Source organism: Tursiops truncatus, chromosome 1 (genome assembly GCF_011762595.2).
Source record: "Tursiops truncatus isolate mTurTru1 chromosome 1, mTurTru1.mat.Y, whole genome shotgun sequence".
In the NCBI taxonomy this organism is placed as follows: Eukaryota; Metazoa; Chordata; class Mammalia; order Artiodactyla; family Delphinidae; genus Tursiops; species Tursiops truncatus.
This window is the reverse complement of record NC_047034.1, coordinates 97,297,462-97,318,636: the sequence shown is the minus strand read 5'-3', so window position 1 is coordinate 97,318,636 and position 21,175 is coordinate 97,297,462. Positions and strand designations below refer to the sequence as shown.

The following is a 21,175-nucleotide window of genomic DNA, read 5'->3' as shown; positions in this document are numbered from 1 at the left end:
CTACCTGCTTTACGCCAGGAAATATTCTAGATGCTGGCAATCCCATGTCAAAAATGTAAGCAGGGCTTCCCTGGTGGTGCAGTGATTGAGAGTCCGCCTGCCGATGCAGGGGACACGGGTTCGTGCCCCGGTCCGGGAAGATTCCACATGCCACGGAGCGGCTGGGCCCGTGAGCCATGGCCGCTGGGCCTGCGCGTCCGGAGCCTGTGGTCTGCAACGGGAGAGGCCACAACAGTGAGAGGCCCGCGTACAGAAAAAAAAAAAAAAAAAAAAAAGTAAGCAGATGCCCCCAAATAAATAAGTAAATAAATAAATGTAATTTTAGATTTTGACTTACTATAAAGAAATAAGCTGATATAATGAAAGAGTAATTGTGAGCAGGGTGGAAACATTAGATTGGTTATAAAACATGGAGATTGAAAGTAAAATCAACATGTTGGAATATTCTAGTGTGTAACATGACATTGTTGATAATAGAAGCCAATTTTGAGTAGGTAGGCAAGTGGAAGGTATACAAGGAAAAAGCAAAAATGTTTAAAAAGTCTGAAGTTTGAAATAAGAACAAAGATTTGGAAACATAATATACAGCACCATTAGAAGGTAATATGACTGTGGTCAAATAGAAACTCGGAATTGAGATAATGGAATTGGAGCAACTCTAAACAGTAGCAGACATAATTTTTTCTCACTTTTTCTTCAGAATTTAGCTTAATCATGCTTTCACAGGGAAAACCTCCCTTTACCTCTCCAATTAGGTCAACCCTTTAATATTCACAGTCATTGCAGAATACATTTAGCTTTCATAGCATAGTTGTAATTTTAAGTGGCTTTGTTGATGCTTTGACAGGAAGGCTGATGATATGGTCTTTGGAATTGAAGGAAGATGAAAGTAAATAAGTTAAATTGAAGATGATGGAGGTTTGCAAAGAACAGTGGAGTCACGGTATTAGAAGAAATGGTGAGAACATTGATGTGAAAAAAGATGATGCCAGGAGGTGAATTGGACTGGAAAACTGTATCAGGTGCTACAGTCAAGAAAGGTCTAAAGTACGTCAACTAGAACTATCATAATGAAGCCAAGATTACTGAGAAATTTACTCACAATAAAAGGAATCAGTTTTAGGGAATCCTTTCAGGCATAGTGGAATAACACTGAGCCTGGAAAGAGATAATTTGTGATGGGTAGTATTCGGGACATTGCCTGGAGATGTATGGGAAGAGGCATTCTAGTGGGCAGTGTTGTTTCTTTGAAAGGGTGCAGAATTGACTTACCCCAGAATTTCACGGGAGGCAACAGTTACACTGGGGAGGATAGGTCCCAAATTAGGCTGAGCCTCAAGGTTGAGGCATGACTCAGCCTCTCATGGATTGACCTACATTTGTATCATGCTTTAAAATGAGCAAAATAAATTTTAAATGGAGGTACATGGAAATCAAATGTTTTGCCCACTTTTACAGTTGGTAAATGGCCAAGTTTGTTCTCAGACACCAATTCCATTTATTTTATATTATATCGCAAGGTTACAAGTGGACAGATGGTCAGCAGAATGCAGGCCTAAAAGTAGACCATAGCAGATGCAATAACCATAATGATAACAGCTGCAATAGTTACTATTTGTTGAGCATCCATTTTATGATAAGAACTGTATTACGAACTTTTCATGAGGTGTTAGTCATTTGAGCTGGTCACAAATACTTATTTCTCTCTCTCCTTCTGAGTATGTGATAAGATTGTAGTTTCCCACCTTGCTGAACTCGATATGGCCATGTTGCTGTCATTAGCTAATGACTTGTGAAGGGAAATGACATGTGTCACTTTTGTGCTGAGCATTTACTTGTCTGTATGCAATCCTCTGGAGCACTCTTTTCCCTCTGCCACATACCTAGAAATGTTCCAGATGCTGGCTTTTCCAGATAGTGAGGACAATAATGGTGTAGGCAGAACCCCCAGCCACCTCTTGATTAGCCATGTACTGGAATAAAAGACACATCTTTGTTAATAAGCTTCTTGTGAAAATCAAATGAGATGAGATATGTGTAGCATTTAGGAGAGTTTAGACTGTGTTATAGCCAAAAATGACCCAAAATCTTATGGTAGGTGAAAACTACAAAAGCCTTAAAGAGATAGGGAACACTTGAAAGACAAAAAATTGTCATTGGAACCTAAAGAGAGGATCTTTTCTATTCAGTTATAAACATTTCAGAGCCTTGCAAACGCTAAACATATCTAAAAATTGGCGAATTTGGGTAAGGAGATTCTAGGGCATATGCTGAAAGCGCCAACTAGTTTCTTTTAGCTGTATTATGATAAGGTATGGCTATAGAAGAGGTGAACTAAAAAGAGTCCTATTCAATTTCTAACAAACCTATAGGAAATATAAAGGACTTAGGAGTCACTCGGTTAAAAAAAAAAAACAAAAAAAAAAACACACAACTGTTTCTCATCCTGTCTCTTTGTAACCAGCAAAAGAGTCTCAAAGTAAGAAATGCCTTAAGGCATATATCAAATCCAGGGCATTGCAGTAAACTGTAGCCCCAGAGTAAAGCTGAAATCAAGGGTGTGGCTGGAAGCTCCTTTAGAACACACCAGAAAGATTTACGGCATGCCTAGAAGAACCTTAAGGGCATTGTCCCTCATTACAATGATTCTCAACCAAAGGCAGAAAATAAACTATTTCAAAGAAATTTGTGGGTGAGGATTTTTTTCCTTCTCTTTTTGTCTAGACAGAACCTTAATAAGATTCATTAAAAACTCATGAAGTTTGGGCTTCCCTGGTGGCGCAGTGGTTGAGAGTCCACCTGCCGATGCAGGGGACACGGGTTCGTGCCCCGGTCCGGGAAGATTCCACATGCCGCGGAGCGGCTGGGCCCGTGAGCCATGGCCGCTGAGCCTGCGTGTCCGGAGCCTGTGCTCTGCAACGGGAGAGGCCACAACAGTGAGAGGCCCGCGTACCACAAAAAAAAAAAAAAAGAAAAAAAAAATCATGAAGTTTGAAGAAAATTGTGTTGGCAGAAGCACCACCAGCATGGACTGCTGTTCTAAGGACAGTTCAAAGTGAAAAGAGTCATTAAGGCTCCAGGTAGAGAAGGCTGAGAAAGTTACTCAATGGCAAACATAGGCCATTTACAGTAAAGAGTGAAGGGTAACTCACAGTAAAGAGTGGAGAATCACTCCCAGGGAGCACAACTGCTCTCTAGTCAAGGAATTGATAACTTGTGCTGGCCTGCATTTTGGAATTGCATGGATACTTCTGTCTCTGACCCTCTTTTTGAAGGTGTCTATTGTGGGTATCTCATACTTGTCACCATTTTATGTCAGATGTGTATACTGTACGTATCTTCCCCACACACAGCATACAAAATATGTTATTACTGTGGGAGACAGATAACTTGTTGTCATTATTTCATAGGCCTTAAGATCAAACAGAATGATGTAACTTGACCCAGTTTAAATAAGTTCCTCAACTTCAAGTTTGAGCCAGTGTGGTAATAGGATGAGACTTCACAGGTCTTGGGTGGGAGATGAGTAAATTTTGCATGTATTAGAGACGTGGCTTACTGGGGACCAAAGGGCAGAGAGTGGTAGTTTACGAAAATAGTCTGAAAATGAGCCACACCTCTCAATATTCATGACCCTATTCAGTCCCCTCCACTTAAATCTGTCTGACTCAGAACTGACCAATAGAATGTATAGGAAATGATTCTGTGTTATTTCTGAAACTATGTCTTAAGAAGTCTCGTAGCTATACCTGGGCTTCTTGGAACACTCACTCTTGGAATTCAGCTGCCATGCTATGAGAGGCTCAAGACACATGGTGAGGCCATGTGTAGGCATTCCTATGGATAGCCCCTGCTGAACTTCCTGCCAACAGCCAGAATCAATTGCTAGCCATGTGAATGATGCATCTTGGAAATTCAGTCCACTGGAACCTTCAGATATCTCCAGCTCAACTCAAGAGAGTGTGGACGACATCAGAGATCCCAAGTCAAAACCACCCAGCTGATCCCAGTTCATAAATGTCACTGTCAGAATAATACAATTTTGTTTTAAGTTACTAAAAATCTCTAAGTTGTGGTGTGGTTTGTTACTCATGGAGATACAGTCAGAACAGACACTTAACATTGTCCATATACGTGTTCTAATTTCCATTGTAGATCATAAGCACCTTGAGAATATGATCTGTATCTGATTCATTTTTGAATCAAATATAGTGCACAGTATGTTTTGCATATATATTCAGTAAATATTTATTAAATGAATGAACAGTTTCTTCCTACACTACTAGTATCCTACAGAAACTTTATCTTTAAACAAAGCACAGCAAAATAAATAAAAATAATTAGCAGAAAATATGCTTGTTGTGTTATAATGTCTTTGTTTCTCTGTTTTCTAATATGTGTGATAATAACATTTTTTTTTCCCAATTTTAGATGTGGACCACTGCTTCTGAGAAAATAAGCATCATCAAACAGAGAATAAGATTTTTGAATCAGAAAGATTTTGATTGTATTCTGCTGTGGACTTCTAATTGTTTACTCTTCAGTGAGTCATTTACTGAACTTTAGTAAGGCATTCAATTATTAATTTTCATCACTTGTGAAATAGAGAAGAATCTATCTAGTTCTACATTGTTCTAAAGATTATACAAAATTATGTTTTAAAGGACAGTGACTGGCATACAGCAAAGATTAAGTATATAGATATTATTTTTAATTTTGTTTTTTTAATTTGCATATAGTAAAACTGACCTTCTTTTGGTAAATAATTCTATGGATATTAACACATGTATAGTTTTATGTAACCACCACCACAATTTAGATATAGAACAGAGTCATCACTCCCAAAACTCTGTTGCTATTCCTTTATAGTCACACCCTCCCCCCATGCCTACCCCTTGCAACCACTGATCTGTTTTCCATCACTGTAGTTTTGTCTTTTCTAGAATGTCATATAAATGGAATTATACAGCATGTAACCTTTTGAAAATGGCTCCATTCACCCAGCAATCTGTCTTTTTAGTTGGTGTGTTTAAACCATTTACATATAATGTAATTATTGACATGTGCTTCGAATTGTTAGAATTTAGGTAAAGCATTTTAGTATTTGTTTTCTTCTTATTTTTTCTATTTTCCTTCCTCTGTCTCTCTCTCCTTTCCTGGTAGTTTTGGATTGTTTCATCTTTTAATTTCCATTTTTAAACTTATTGATTGAGTTTTCTATTATATCTATTTGTAGACATTTTTTTCCAGTGATTTCCTTAGAGATTACAATATAGATACTTAACTTTTTGCATTCTATTTATAATTAATATTTATCACTTCAAGTGGAATATAGAAACTTTACCACCATATAGGTAGGACCTTTTCACCTTCCTCTTTATGTTGCAGTTTTCATATATATATTACATTTACATATATAGAAAAGCTTATCTGACCATGTTAATTTTTGTTTTCAACCATTATACATATATATATATATATATTTTTTTTTTTTTGCAGTACGCGGGCCTCTCACTGTTGTGACCTCTACAGTTGCGGAGCACAGGCTCCGGACACACAGGCTCAGCAGCCATGGTTCACGGGCCCAGCTGCTCTGTGGCATGTGGGATCTTCCCGGACCGGGACATGAACCCGTGTCCCCTGCATCGGCAGGCGGACTCCCAACCACTGCGCCACCAGGGAAGCCCCATTATACATATTTTAAAGAATTTAAGAAAAAATAGTTTAATATATTTATCCAGATATTTACCATGTCTGTTTCCTTTGTTCCTGGTGTTTCAAGTTTCTCTCTAGTATCATTTTTCTTCTGGCCGGTCTACTGGAAGTAAATTCTTTTTGTTTTCCTTAATCTGAGAACATCTTTATTTCACCTTTACTCTTAAAATATATTTTCAGTGGACACAGAATTCTAGGATGACAGTTCTTTACTTTCAGCACTTTAAAAATGTTCCATTTCCTTCCCATCAACATGGATGCTGATGAGAAATCCATAGTTATTAGAATCATCAAACACCTATATGTTATGCATCATTTCTCTCTGGCTGTTTTTAGCTATGTTTGTTTGGTCTTTAGTTTCATTATCATGTGTCTGGGCATGGATTCTTTTGAGCTTATCCTCTTTAGAACTTGCTGAGTTATTCAAGTTTGTATATTTAGACCTTTCAACAAATGTTGGGAATTTTCAGCCGTTCGAATATTTGTTTTCTGCATCACATTCTTTCTCCTCTCCTTCTTTGACTCCATTGACAAATGCTAGATGTTCTGATATTGTCCCACCAGTCCCTGAGGCTCTGTTTATTTATTTTTATCTTTTTACTGTCTGTCATTCAGATTGGATAATTTTTAATGATTTATCTTCAAGGTCACTGACTCTTTCCTGTGTCACTTTTATTTTGGTTATTGTATTTTTCAGTTCTAAAATTTTCTATTAGTCTTTTTTACATCTTATCTTTCTTTGCTGAGAATTTCTATCTTCCCATTTGTTTTAAGTGTTCAGCCTTACTCCTTGGGGGCAGAGTTATAATAGCTGCTTTAAAGACTTTGTCTGATAATTCGAAGATATGTGTCCTCTCAGCATTGACATCTGTTGATTGTTTTTATTGCTTGTGAGCTGATATTTTCCTGGTTCTTCATATGCCTGATTCTTCATTTGGATTGTATCATGGACATTTTGAATATTAGGTTATGAGACTCTGGGTCTTATTTAAATCCTATGATAATAGTCAAATTTCTGTTTAGTTTTGTTTTACTAGGCAATTGGCCTACTTAGGTTCAGGCTACAGTTTCCATCCCACCTTCTGTGGGCTGTGGTTCCAGTGAAAATCTCTTGCACAACTAACTCAGTGGCCAGTCTTGGACCTGAGAAGAGGTTTTGACCGTAGTTCTCAAAGCCTTTGGGATGCTGGTTGTGTACCAGATTCACACATGCATAGCATGAGGATGATGCTCATAGCATGAGGTGAGTAGTTCACACACCATTTTATGCAATATCTTGCTAGAGTTCCCTTCTCTCTGTGGTCTCTTCAATACTTTCTGGTCCTCTGGGTCCCCATTTCATGGTCTTCTAATCAGAAAGCCAGGCCTTTAGTGCCCCTATTTTTCCACTTTCCACAATTGATACTGTAGCTGAGGCTTAGTAGGAAGAGGACAAAGAAGGAATAAAAAGCAAAGTATCTTCATCTCTAGTTCTTTGAATCACAGCTCCTTTGGTAATAAAGGAACTGAAGAATACTTCCTTCAGTATTTTAGGTGCCTGCTCAGCTTCTGTGCCACTGAGGTCTTGCCTGGAGGCTGGGACAGGAGAGGAAAGAAAAGAAAACAAAGGATTTAATCCTATTCTTTCTGGACCTTAGGAGTCTTCTTTACAACCTCTTGGTACAGAAAATGAGGCTTTCTCTATCCCTGCTGGGTGGCACTGCTAGGTTTCAAGTTGCCTTTGAGTCCATGGCAGGTGATAACAGATGGGGGGAAAAGGGATATTTACCTCTGGTTTGGTGGTACATCAAATTCTGGAATCCTTCCCAAATCTTTCTGCTACCATTTATTTTAAGTGTCAGATAGCTATCTGTCTATCTATCTATCTATCTATCTATATCTCTCTATCTTCTGTTCAGAGTTTAATATTTGCATTCAGTTGGAGAGAGAGGGTAGAGTATGCTTACCTCATCCTCCTCAGAACTGGATTCACTATAGAAATTATTTGAGCAAATATCTACATAATATAGAAATAACTTTTTATGTGCTATAGCCAAGGTCTAAAAATAATTCTTAGTATTAAATGAACATGTGAAATATTTTGAATATATTTGATATAGAATCATTCATAAAAGTACTATGTAATAATGTAGTCATTTGAAATGGTAAAAGCTTTATATATTTAAGTAATTATATTTTACATTAAACTAATCATGCTCCTGTGATAGAGTTCAATTTTATAAGTGTTAAGGGTATTTGTTTGTTATATGTCAAATTCATATTCCCCAGGTGACAAGAAAAATATTTGATAAAATTACAAAGAAAAAGAACTGAAAAAAGAAATTAAAAAAAAGAATCACAAGGAAAAAAATAGGAAAATAATACTAGTGACTAAAATGTTAAGAAATTTAGCCATTCAACATATTTGGATATGGCATTCTATTAAACATATTGCCATTTGTTTTCCTCAATAACTGGGATTCATGATTGAAAGCTTCATTTTTCACTGTGTTGTGGGCATTGTTCCATTCCTTCAACTAGAAAAACGAACTCATAGATCAGAAAACAAATTAAGATTTAAGGAAAAATGGCCCCAACAGTACACTCTGTTGAAAGCCAAGAAAGAAAAAGAACTATAAGGCAATGTGAATCAGTCTGTCTTGTTAAGAAAATCTAAAGCACTACTTAAAGACATAAGGGAAATACAACTTTCATGCCAACTGTGGTTTCTACCTATTGTTGAGTCTAATGAATGGTTATTTCCCTTCTAATGTTTATTCTAGAATAACAATAAAGGTCATTGATCTCAAATTCTAGGTTGTTTTTGCCAACCATCCACCTACACTTTTATATTGTTTTTTATATAACGTTTTAAAATTTTCTCCAAATCTGCAAACAATTTTTCCTTTTTTAAAGAAAGATTTCTTAGGTTTTACAGTAATCATTTGTCACTCTATAATCAAAGCTAAAAATCCAGGACAGCACATATTCTTAGGTTTTCTTTTGACATTGTGTTAGAGAATTTTTTGTTGTTTTACTTTTAAGTCATGTGCTAACAATCTGTTTTTCTCTGCTAAGTTTCAGGCCATCTCTACAGAGAAATAAACCATGTCTTTGGAAATAACATATTTTGTTAAAAAAATGGAAGAAAGTGTTCTTTGTCAATGACAGGTTGAAACCTAGTTCAGAATGCCCGTAGTAAAGAGCTTATTTTTGTGGCTTTCTATTTTTCAGCTGAATGCAAATGTATGATGTTCCTCATAAGTGATAAAATGCTTTCATTGGATTTCAAGAAAAAAGGAGATGTTAATCTGGGCCCAACATTCTTATCACCATAAGCTTCAATAAAACAGAAGCTTCACATCAGTAATCTAAGGAAAATGTAAGAAGCTTTGGCAAAGGGTCACATTGCTCAACCTGGCTCTGAATAAGAAATTCATATCCACAAACCTATATTCTGTGCTCTGTCAGCAAATATTCCAAAATATCCCTATCTTAAACCTCCCTTTTCATCTTGTTCTTGGTGTTGCCTTATCCTTGGCTCTCCACATCAATAAGAGCATTCTAACATACTGGAACAGAACTTGTAAGACCTTTGAACATTTACATAAAAAATGTTATGTCATCAATGCAGAGATACATGAGTTTTAAAGCAAGCTAGTGAATCAAGGCAATTTGATCCCAATGTGGATGATATCAAACTTGTTTTAAAATTTTACCAATATTTGCTGCCTGAGAAATACATATAATATGCAGATGTAATCATTTTTTATTCATTCAATAAATATGTTTTGAGTACCTACTATACACAGTCAGTATTCTAGGCATTAAGAATGAATAAGTCAAACAAAAATCTCTGTCAGAAGAACTTACATTCTACTTGAAGAAGATAGTGGATTAGCATAATAAATAAATTATAAAGCAATTAAGTACTATAGAAAGAAAACAAATCAAGATAAGAGGACGGGAGAGAGCCAGGGCTGGGGTTGCAGTATCAAGTATTACAAATACGTCACATTTGGGCAAAGACTTGATAGAAGTAAGGAAATAATTCTTTTGGTTAGCTGATGGAAGAACATTCCAGACAGAGGGAACAGCCAAGGCAAAGCCCTGAGACCAGAATGTGCCCAGACTGTTGGAGAAACAGCCAGGATACTAATGTACACTGAGGAAGAAAGCAGCAAGAGATAAAATTAGAGAAGGAAGAAGGGCCTGAAAGCATGTGGCCCTTGTAGGCCATCGAACAGACATTGACTTTGTACTCTGACAGGGGAAGTCATTAGCAGGTTCTGGGAAGAGGAGAAACTTGAGTATGGTTGCTTTCCAAAATATTATGCCTAGCTGCCCTATTGAATATAAATAGAGAAAAGTGATGGAGGAAAGGAATGAAGCAGGGAGGCCAGAGAGAAGACTCTTGCAATAATCTAGGTAAAAGATGATGATGGCTTGGACCAGGATAGTAACAAAGGAAGAAGTGAAAACTGTAGGGTTTTAGATATATTTTAAAAATAGAATCTACAGAGTTTACTGACAAATTGAATGTTATATGTGTAGAGAGGAGTCATGGATGGCTCTAAGTTTTTTTTCTTTTTTTTTTTTTTTTGCGGTACGCGGGCCTCTCACTGTTGTGGCCTCTCCCATTGCGGAGCACAGACTCTGGACGCGCAGGCTCAGCGGCCATGGCTCACGGGCCCAGCTGCTCTGCGGCATGTGGGATCTTCCCGGACCGGGGCACGAACCCGTGTCCCCTGCATCGGCAGGCGGACTCTCAACCACTGCACCACCAGGGAAGCCCGGCTCTAAGATTTTTGGACATGAAATCTGAAGGAATGAAATGTCCATTCATTGAGATGTGGAAGACTAAAGGAGAATAAGGTTTTGGGGGAGAAGGTGAGGAGTTCAGAAGTCTGTTTTATATGTTAAATTTACATTATCTATTAGAAATCCAAGTTGAGATGTCAAGAAAGTATTTGGACATACAGTTTTATAGATAAGGTGAGAGGTCTGGGTTGAATATATGCATTTGGGCATTTTCAATATGTAGATGGTATTTAATGCATTTAGACTGGTTGTAGTCACGAAAGGAATGAATGCAGAGAAATTAGAGAGGAAAATGCTTTGGGAGAGTTAGTGAACCTACTTCCAATCTCCTCATTCTCTCCTGACCCCATTCCAGTTTGAATTTTGCCTCAGTACCCCAGGATATAAACTCTTTTCAAGAACACAGTGACCACCATGTTGACAAAGAAAATGATCCAAACTCAGTCTTCGTCTTAACCTCTCAGCAGCATTTGACTGCTCTCCTTCAAATACTTTCTTCTCTTGGATGTCAGGATACCACACATTCTCCTGGTTTTCCTCTTATCTTATCGACTACTTCCTCTTTGTCTCCTTTGCTGTATTTCCTCATCTTTTAAACTTTGAATAATGGAGTGTCCCAACTCTCACTCTTCATGCAAATTCTTTATCTACATCCCTTCTCTAGGGGTTCTCATCCAGTCTCAGAGCTTTAAATTCCATTAATATGCCAACAACTCCATATTTTCTATTTCTAGACATCTTTTCTAAACTGAAGTCTTTATCCAGTTGCTGACTAGATTTTCCACATGGGTGTTGTCTTAGCTTGAGGCAAGGAGCTTGTGTTCCATTATTTTATTATGGAATACTATCTTAGGGATAAGCAAGAAATTACGGAGCGTCAAAATAAGGATCCATCATGGAGCTTACTACTTCCAAGTCTGACTAATTATTCCATCCTTTGGGACATACCTATATTTCATGGAGAAAGAGAGAAGAATATATTCACCAGTTCCTGCCTTTTATTGGTCAAGGATTCAAATCAAGAGCCATCATTCCCCACTCCCTGCTTACAGATATCACGTGTGGGAAATACATGAGATCTTCAACATCCTACACCATATTGTCTATGGAGAAGTCCCAGGGAAGGAGGCAAAATACTTGAGGCATGAGCAGTAAATGACACTCTGATAGGACATGTCATTCGATAAATTGACAGGCCCTGAATTGCCTGCTGCTAGGATGCTGTGGTCTGCAATGGTGTCAATGGTAATGGTGACTTGTCTCCAAGACTAGAGGAATAGTTCAGGTCATTTCTTGGTGTTCTACCATCAGAAAATAGATATGCTGGGCTGTTTTGATCCAAAGTGTGCAGAAGTCAATTAAACAGATATCTTTAAGATATTAAATGTAACATATTCCAAATGAACTTCAAATGGTCTACTTCCAAACCTGCTTTTTTTTTCCGCAGTTAATTTCTGTTCCCTCCCTGTAGATGCTTGAAGTCTAAAACTCGGACCCATCCTTGACTCTTTCTCTCACATCCGCATGTAGTCTGTCAGGAAATCAGTTATAGGCAACTCACTTCTTTCCCTACATCTTCTTTCTTTTAGGTTACTGAAAAGTTCCCCAGGAAGTCTTCCTGCTTTTATCTTTGTCTCCCTATAGTAACTCAGGTCATCTGACAGAGTAATCCTTTCAAGATGTAAGTCAGCTCATGCACCCCTTCTGATGAGCTTTACAATGGCATCCAAATGCACTCACAGTAAAGTCCCCAAAACTTTCATGGTGCTCTGTGATCCACTCCCACCCTGACAATTTCTCTGACTACTCTCCTCCACATTTCTCTGCATCAGTCACACACCAGTCATATGGATTTCCTTTCTGTTCTTCAAGCAGGCTAAGCATAATTCCCATGGTCTTCGCACTTGCAGTTTCTTCAGTCTGGAATGTTACTGTTTAAGAAAATCTGCCTAAGTGCCCTCCCTCACTGCCTTTAGATCTCAGCTCAAATGCACTACTTGGGACAGACCTTCTCTGAGGACCCTAGAAGCACTCCTTTTCCTCCATTCCCTTTCATGTGCTCATTAACTATATTCTCCCCTGAGATATACATTTGTTTATTTCCTTTTTGTCTGTATCTTTCATTAGAATGTACATTTCTCAAAAGCAGAGAATTTTCCTGTGGTATTAACTACTGAATCCCTAATATGTTTGCCACATAGAAGGTGCTTAGTGAACATACCTTGAATGAAAATGGCATGGATGGCATTTTGCACTATGTGAATAATGTTTTTTTTCTTTTTTTCCCATTATTTCATTAGCAAAACAGAATATTAGCATCTCTAAGCAGGAAATAGAGCCTGACCACCCATAATCCTCCAAGAGCCAAAAAAAAAGGAAATGGAAAAATAAGGCATCAAAATATATCTAATTTTCTGTTAACACCCACTGTCTCATTTACTTTAAATCCTCTGTGACTTCTTTTAAGCTCTTTAATGAGGTGGACAATAATATCAAGTTTTCATTAGTAAGCTGGTAGGTGAAATGTAAAGAAAAATTAAATATACTGAAATAATTTCTCCAACTAATCAGTATCTTGTTATTATGCAAAATGGAAGGCAGTAAGCTATTATTACTGCTTGTAAGACTTTGAATTAGTCTAAAGAGTTCTCTAAGGCAGGTGTCCCCAACGCCTGGTACCAGTCCCTGGCCTTAGGAATGGGGCCGCACAGTAGGAGGGGAGCGGGAGAGCGAAGCTTCCTCTGCGGCTCCCCATCGCTCCCCATCACTCGCATCACGTCCTGAACCATCCCCAATTTTTTGTGGAAAAATTGTCTTCCAGGAAACGAGTCCCTGGTGCCAAAAAGGTTGGGGACTACTGCTCTAAGGGATACATAAAATAGATATTTTATATTATTCTGTAATTATCCAGAAACAAAACTGTGCTTTGCAGAGTTGTAAGACCAATTTTCACTTTTAGAGATTATTAATCCTTTGCATAGCATAGTCAGTACACAGATTCAGAACAATGAATTATGTCTGGATTTTCATTTTTCACCCATGTCAACTATCTGAACATATCGAATCATGAACATTCTGTACTCAACTTAATTAGTTAGATAAGTTGTTGAACTCAAAGGGATTTTTGAATAACCTGTATCAGTTATTATCATAATGATACAATAGCTATACTATATTGATCATGCAAAACATAAACCATATATTTCTCTCCTGCTCAGAAAATTCTAAAAGCTTTCCATAACATTCATTTTTGGCACCTCCTACCAACACTCCATATGGTCAATCTTTCAAATGTTAACCTTTGTAATGGGTATATAGTAATATCACTTTGTGCTTTAGATTTCATCTCCCTCATGACTAATAATGTCAAGTATTTTTTCATGTGTTTAGTTGTTTTGTGTGAAGTGTCTATTCAAATTATTACCCTTAAATATGCCAATCTTAATAACTGGTGCTTGTGGTCTTAAAAAGAATGTGCATTCTGCTGTTGTAAGATAGATTGTACAATAAATGTCTATATCTAATTGATTTCATGTCTACTTATTCTATCAATTATTGAAATTTTCAGTACTTGTACTTTTACAATACTATATTTTGACAGTATTTGCACAATAGCAATTGTAAAATTTCCTGTTTCTTCTTGTATTTTTTAATGTGTTTTTCTTTGTGTATTTTCCTTCACAGATTTTTAAATAAAGCATTTAAGATTTTTATGTCCTGTTGATAAATTGACCCATTTATCATTATGAAATGACCATCTTTATCAGGTAATATTCTTTTCCCTGAAATCAACTTTTTCTGATATTTATATAGCCACTCCAGATTTCTTTTGATTAATGTTAGCTGTCTCCATCCTTTTACTTTCAAAGTACTTCTGTATTTGTACTTAAAGTAGGTTTCTGTTTTGCTACATATAATTAGATTTCACTTTAAAAAAATCTAATCCATCAGTCTCTGCATTCTAATTGGAATGTCTTCACCTTATCCATTAATGTGCTTTTGGATATGGTAGAGTTTGAGTCTACTATCTTGCTACTTGTTTTCTGGTTGATTAATCTGTTCTTTATTCCTTTTTGTCTCCTTTTCTGCCTTCTTTGGAGAGTTATGTATTTTTCCTGATTTATCTTATCTCATTTGTTTGTTATTAAGCCCTAATTACTTCTTCCAGTAGTTGTTAAAGGTATAAAGTATACATGTTTAACTTATTGCAGTCTTCCTTCAAGTAATATTCTATCATTTCACACATAAGAATATTATGATAGCATTTTCCGTTTCTCCTCCTATCTCAGACTTTGTGCTATTGTCTTTGTGTGTTCTACTTAAATATACATTATAAACCACATAATACATTGTGTTATTTTTGCTTTAAGCAGCCCCCTTTTAAAGATATCTTTAAAAGTAATAAAATACGTATTTTATATTTATCTGTACACTTTCCATTTCCAGTGCTTTTTATTTCTTTTTGTAGATCCCTGTTTCTCTCTGGTCTTATTTCTCTTCTTCCTGAAAGACTTCCTTTAATTTAACATTTCTTTAATTATAATTCATGGTAATGAATTCTCTCAACATTTTTTTTTTTCTTTGCGGTACGTGGGCCTCTCACTGTTGTGGCCTCTCCGGTTGCTGAGCACAGGCTCTGGACGCGCAGGCCCAGCGGCCATGGCTCACTGGCCCAGCCGCTCCGCGGCATGTGGGATCCTCCTGGACCGGGGCACAAACCCACATCCCCTGCATCGGCAGGCGGACTCCCAACCACTGCGCCACCAGGAAGCCCTCAACATTTTATGTCTGATAAGGTCTGTATTTCACCATCGTTGTGAAAGCAACTTTTTTTGCAGAGTGTAGAATTCTAGGTTGACAGTGTTTTCCTATCAGTTCTTTAAAGTTGCTCTATATCCTCTGGCTTGCATTATTTCTGACACAAAGTCTGTTGTCATTCAGCATCTCTGGCCTCTACTCACTCACTCCCTCAGTTTTGACAATGAAAAATGTATCTGGACATTGTTCAGTGTCCCCTGGAGAGATTGAAGTAGTCCCCAGTTTAGAACTACTGATTTATATTTATCATATCTTTTGTTCTCTAGTTGTTTTGTGCTTTTTAACTGACTGAAAGTAATTTTATCATGAGGTACCTTGCAGTAGTTTCCTTCATGTTTCTTGTGGTTGGTATCTTTGAGGTTCTTGAAACCCTGGCCTTATAGTTTTCATCAATTCGGAACTTTTCAGTCGTAAGTTAAAAAAAATATTTTTCTATCTTCTTTCCTTTCTTTGCTTCATCAGCAGCTTCAATTACATGGACATAGCCTGCTTGAAGTTGTCCCGCATCTCACTCATGTTCTGTTAATTTTTTCAGTCTTTTTTCTCTCTGTGTTTTATTTTGGATATTTTCTAGTGCTATGTCTACAAGTTCACTAATCTTTCACTCCACAGTTTCTAATCTGCTGTTAATCCTGTGAAAGGGTTAGAGATATGATGAATAACTGCTTTGGTGGTAGGAGAGTGCTACTGATGCACTGAAATCATCCTAACCTCATAGAGTTTTTGGAAGGAAGGAATTCTGTGATCCAGACATGGGTACATAGGAGAGCACCACAGGCTATCATCTTGGTTTATGGTCTCTGCAGAATGAGGTGCTAAGTGGAGCTGTATCATTATTAGTGGATAGGAAAGGAGAACCAGCAACTACAAGGAAAGGATATGCATCTTCTTGGGTAAAGTGTATTCCAGAATGGAATGCAGGCAAAATATCTTTGAATAGCCTATAAAACACTGTCAACTTTAATCTTCTAAACATCTACTCAAGTACACCAACTCTGCCAAGACCAGAGCATGAACCCAACCAGCCAGATAGGAATTCACCTATCCTCTGTACCTGTTCTCCCTCTCCCAGCTTCAATCAAAGTAGCAGGTAATGAGGAAGTGAGCAAAGAGAGAATAGATAGCAGAAGCACCATGCCTCCCATCTCCACCACTTCCAAGCAACTGCACAAAATAGGAAAGAGGAGATTTAATTGTAAATTAAGCAGAGTTTTTTTTTATTGGAGTATAGTTGCTTTACAATATTGTTTTAGTTTATACTGTACAGCAAAGTGAATCAGCTATACACATATATATATATCCCCTCTTTTTTGGATTTCGTTCTCATTTAGGTCACCACAGAGCACTGAGTAGACTTCCCTGTGCTATACAGTAGGTTAAGCAAAGAGTTTTGATCATTACATAGCGCAACACATTCTAAGTATTGAATTGTGACTAGGTTGTAACTGAAATTAACCCCAAAGAGGTTAGCTGCCTCTTTAAGACGTACAGCTACTAACTGAAAAAGTTAGAATACATTTCAATTCTAATTCCCATACCATCTAATAACCAAATGATCCAAGTCTCTGTATTTCATATAAAGAGCCACAGCATAAAAAGATTTCTAGGGCAAGGGACATAACCCTCAGCTTTCCAACCTACAAATAGGATTAATAGTAACTGTTGGTTCAATTGTCTTATAATCTCATTCAGTCAAACAAAATTCAGTGCTATGTTTAGAGACCTTATATATTCTCAATATTTTAGGACAATTCTGTGTAACATGTTCTTTTAGTCATCAAATTATTGAATATGAACTAAATGTATATTTTTTTATAATATTTTATGTAAACAAACTTAGAATTATCCTTTCTCAGATGATGCATCACATTTTAAAATTCATTCATTGATACATATAACAAAGAGGTACCTGAGCCCTCCCATGAGCCTGGCAGAAGGCTAAGTGTTAGGAATATAGCAGTGATCAACACAGCCACAGTCCATGCATAATGAATTGTATAATCCTGCAAATAAAATGTACAGGAACAAGAAACTGCAATTGTAAATTTTATTACAAAACATAAGTGCAACATGTTTATAATAGGAAAGCCTAATCTGCTTACAAGTGTTAGGGATGGTTTTCCTAGGGAAGTGATATTTAGGTTGAGTCCAAAGAAGGTGAGTAGGAAAAAACTAAATGAAGATGGGATTGAAGATGGAGTAGGGGACTGCTTAGGTCACTAATATACATTTGTCACATATCAATCAATATAGCCTGGGGCAGGTTGTGTTGTTGGAAGTTTAGTTTTTTATAATTATAAAATGATTTGGTTTTTGTTTAAAATGCAAATGGTATGAAAGAGAGATACGAAATATAAATTAAAATCTCCCTACAATTTCTATGACTGCAACTAACAGCTTGGGGTATGTCTTACAAGATTATTTTCAATTTATCAAATATTATGGACACATAAACATCTCAGATAGGATCATACTATAATAAGGTTCTACCTGTACCATAAAACTTCTAATGGACCTCTATTTATGTCAATAAATATAAATGTAAACAAACTTTTTCCTTGTTTATGGAGTGTCAAAATTGATTGTCAACATTGTTTTCATTAAAAAAATATTACCAACTGTGCTGGAATACTATTCTTTGTATACATTTTATGCATTTTCCTGATTATTTCCAGAATAAATTACAAGAGTTGGAATTCTGGGTCAAATTTAAAATTTGATGTTTAGAGAAGGCAGTTTATAAATCATATAAATTCTGTAGGTAATATGTTGACTTTTTAGATAATGGATTCTCATTCATTTCTTACCAAGAAATACATTATAATAAAATATATCTGAAGGCCCTTTGGTTGTACTCCATGTTTATTCAGAATATCAACCCACTAGGATACATAAATATGAGGCCAATTGGCCAAAATGAAACAAAAATGCCCAAATGTAATTAATCAACATTCACTAGCTTCATAGGAATATTGCAGAGGGAAGTAATGACACTAGATGTGGGCTTTGTTTGAGTGATAATTACTAACCAAAAAATAAAATGCGAATTTACTGTTTCAATTTTAAGATTTGCTTTTCTTGCATTTAGCCTGGTGTCTTTGGCAGTTTGATTCCTGCAGTATAACTTTGGATAATATTGATAAATTTTAACACAATTTGGCATACTAAAATATACTTCTCTTGATTTGAGATAACCTGCCATATTGAAACAAAGATATGGACAATAAGTTTTAAAAATAATTAACTTGCAATTTAGAGAAATATCATCAGGTCACTCAAAAATATATTATTACCCAGCACTGAGCTATATTTTAGATTTGCTAATTGATGGGATTGTTTGTGGATAATGGCGGCAGTCCATTTACAAAAAGAAATGTAGTTCAATTTCCTTTATTATGTTACTATGGTCTGAATATTTGTATACCCCTCAAATTAATATGTTGAAATCCTAAACCCCCAAAGATGATGGTACTAGGAAATGGGGACTTTGGGGGGTATCTTATAAAAGAGGTTCCAGAGAGATCCCTAGCCTCTTCCACCATGTGAGGACACACTGAGAAGGTGCTGGTTATAAACTAGGAAGAGGACTCTCACCAAAGAATGCGACCATGTTGACGCCTTGATTTTGGACTTCTGACATCCAGAGCTGTGAGAAATAAATTTCTGTTGTTTATAAACTACCAGGTCTGTGGCATTTTGTATAGCAGCCCAACAGACTAAGATACATGTAAATCTCAACTTTAAAATCTGATGTTATAATGGAATTTCACTTGTTTTTATTTAAACAAGAAATTTCACCTTGAATCAGAAACTCTGGCCCATAAAATAAGTAGAATTTTTGAAATAAGTACCTGAAAACTATGCTCTCATTTCAATACTGGCCATCTTTTATTTATGAACTGTAATTCATCCTTTGTCTCTGACAACATAGGCAAAGCTAAAGTTATCCTATCAACAAGGATATCAAAATAAGCATGATGATTCTGATTGATTCCAGACTCATTGCTCTAGTTATGAGGCAAAACTTGATGCCCAGAGAGCCTTTACTGAATTATGAAGGAAAATCTGCTAATCTACCCCTCACAACTGCCTTTGTAAAGTAGCCCCTGTCACATAGTGATATTCTTTCTTTGGATCCATTAATGGCTTCAGTTAGCTAAGGTGAAGTGATGAGAGTTGCTTATTTCCAATAGGTATTTATCTAATTGATGTAATTTTTTTAAATAAATGTATTTCTTTTATTATTTCTTTATAGTTTTGGCTGCATTGGGTCTTTGTTGCTGTGAGCGGGCTTTTGTGGTTACGGCGAGCGGGGGCTACTCTTCGCAACGGTGCGTGGACTTCTCATTATGGTGGCTTCTCTTGTTGGGAGCACGGGCTCTAGGCACGCGAGCTTCAGTAGTTGTGGCATGTGGGCTCAGTAGTTGTGGCTCACGGGCTCTAGAGCGCAGGCTCAGTAGTTGTGGCGCACGGGCTTAGTTACACCATGGCATGTGGGATCTTCCCGGGCCAGGGCTCAAACCCGTGTCCCTTGCATTGGAATGCAGATTCTTAACCACTGCGCCACCAGGGAAGCCCTTAATTTAATTTTCAGAGTAAAATTTTCAGAGTTTATCCTAATATCCTAGTGCTGGACATCTCTTTATACAGCCCTACTCACAGTACTTGCTGTTTTTTTACCATGCATAAACTTTCACAAAATGTTGGGATATGTTCTTGGAAATATGTGATTTTGGCTGTGGCTGTTAGGCTCCCACAGGCTAGAGAGTGCAAAATGGTTTATCATCCTGTTTCAATAAAACATAATAGGTATAAATCAGAAGTACAAAGATTCCACATGGCATGGTGCATTTGATTTCAGAGCTATGTTTTTCTCGTTGGAAAAGTAATATTTAGTCATTGTCAAAACTTTGGAATATAAAGAACTGTATAGAGAAATAAATGAAAATCACCCATGCATTTAACTCCTTAAAAAAACACTCTTAACAACTTCGTATATTTCCTAATAGTCTTTTTCTGTACATATATTTTTCTAAAGCTGTGTTGATACTGTAATTGTTTTATGTCCTGCCTAAACATTTCCTCTTGTCACTAAAACTTTCTCATGACTATTTTTCTACAGCACTTATGTATTTATTGAGCATGCAGTGGGTGCTCAATGAATGTTCAAAAGATGTCTCCGCCCAGACCTCCTTTAACGGCTAATTATCTGCTGCATCTCTTCCTCTTTAATTGCAAATCCTCATTGCAGCCTTTACTATTGCTATCCACCTCCTTCCCCTCACCAACAGTTTATTTTGAAAAGATTTCAAACCTATTATTTAAAGCAATAATAGTACAGTCAACACCCTTGTACCCTTCACCTATGTTCACTTATTGTCACCTTCTGCCACATTTGCTCTTTCTTTTATTTTTTTTGCATCAATATACACTTTTTATTGAGTCATTTGAAAGCAAGTTAGAGACTCCATGACATTTTGCCCTTAAATACTTTAGTACATATCTGCTAAGAACAAGAGCATTCTCCTGCGTAACTACAAACCATTTTACACCTGAGAAATGTAATATGTATGAAAGAATGATATCAAACCTGGATATCCGATTTATATACACATTTTCCCCACTGTGCAAACTATGTCCTTGATAGCTATTTCTGTTATTTTTCTTTCTGTTGTTGCAATATTCAATCACATATCACTCAATGCATTTATTTTTTATTTATTTAATTTTTTTGGGTGTATGGCTTGCAGGATTTTAGCTCCCCGATGAGGGATCGACCCGTGACCCCTGCAGTGGAAGCGTGGAGTCCTAGCCACTGGACTGCCAGGGAATTCCCTCAGTA

General features: G+C 36.8%; 1 long non-coding RNA gene across 2 annotated transcripts in view; it reads right to left on the bottom strand.

Annotated features, from left to right (window-relative positions):
- Positions 1-294: 294 nt before the first annotated feature.
- The window catches only part of LOC109547436 (uncharacterized), a 110,216-nt gene continuing 89,335 nt past the window's right edge, over positions 295-21,175 (bottom strand). For both annotated transcript variants that reach the window (XR_012334420.1, XR_002173240.3), the window contains 2 exons: positions 5,750-7,290; positions 295-1,973 (listed from right to left, as the gene is read on the bottom strand). This is a non-coding gene — a long non-coding RNA (uncharacterized lncRNA). The remainder of the gene's footprint in view (positions 1,974-5,749; positions 7,291-21,175) is intronic.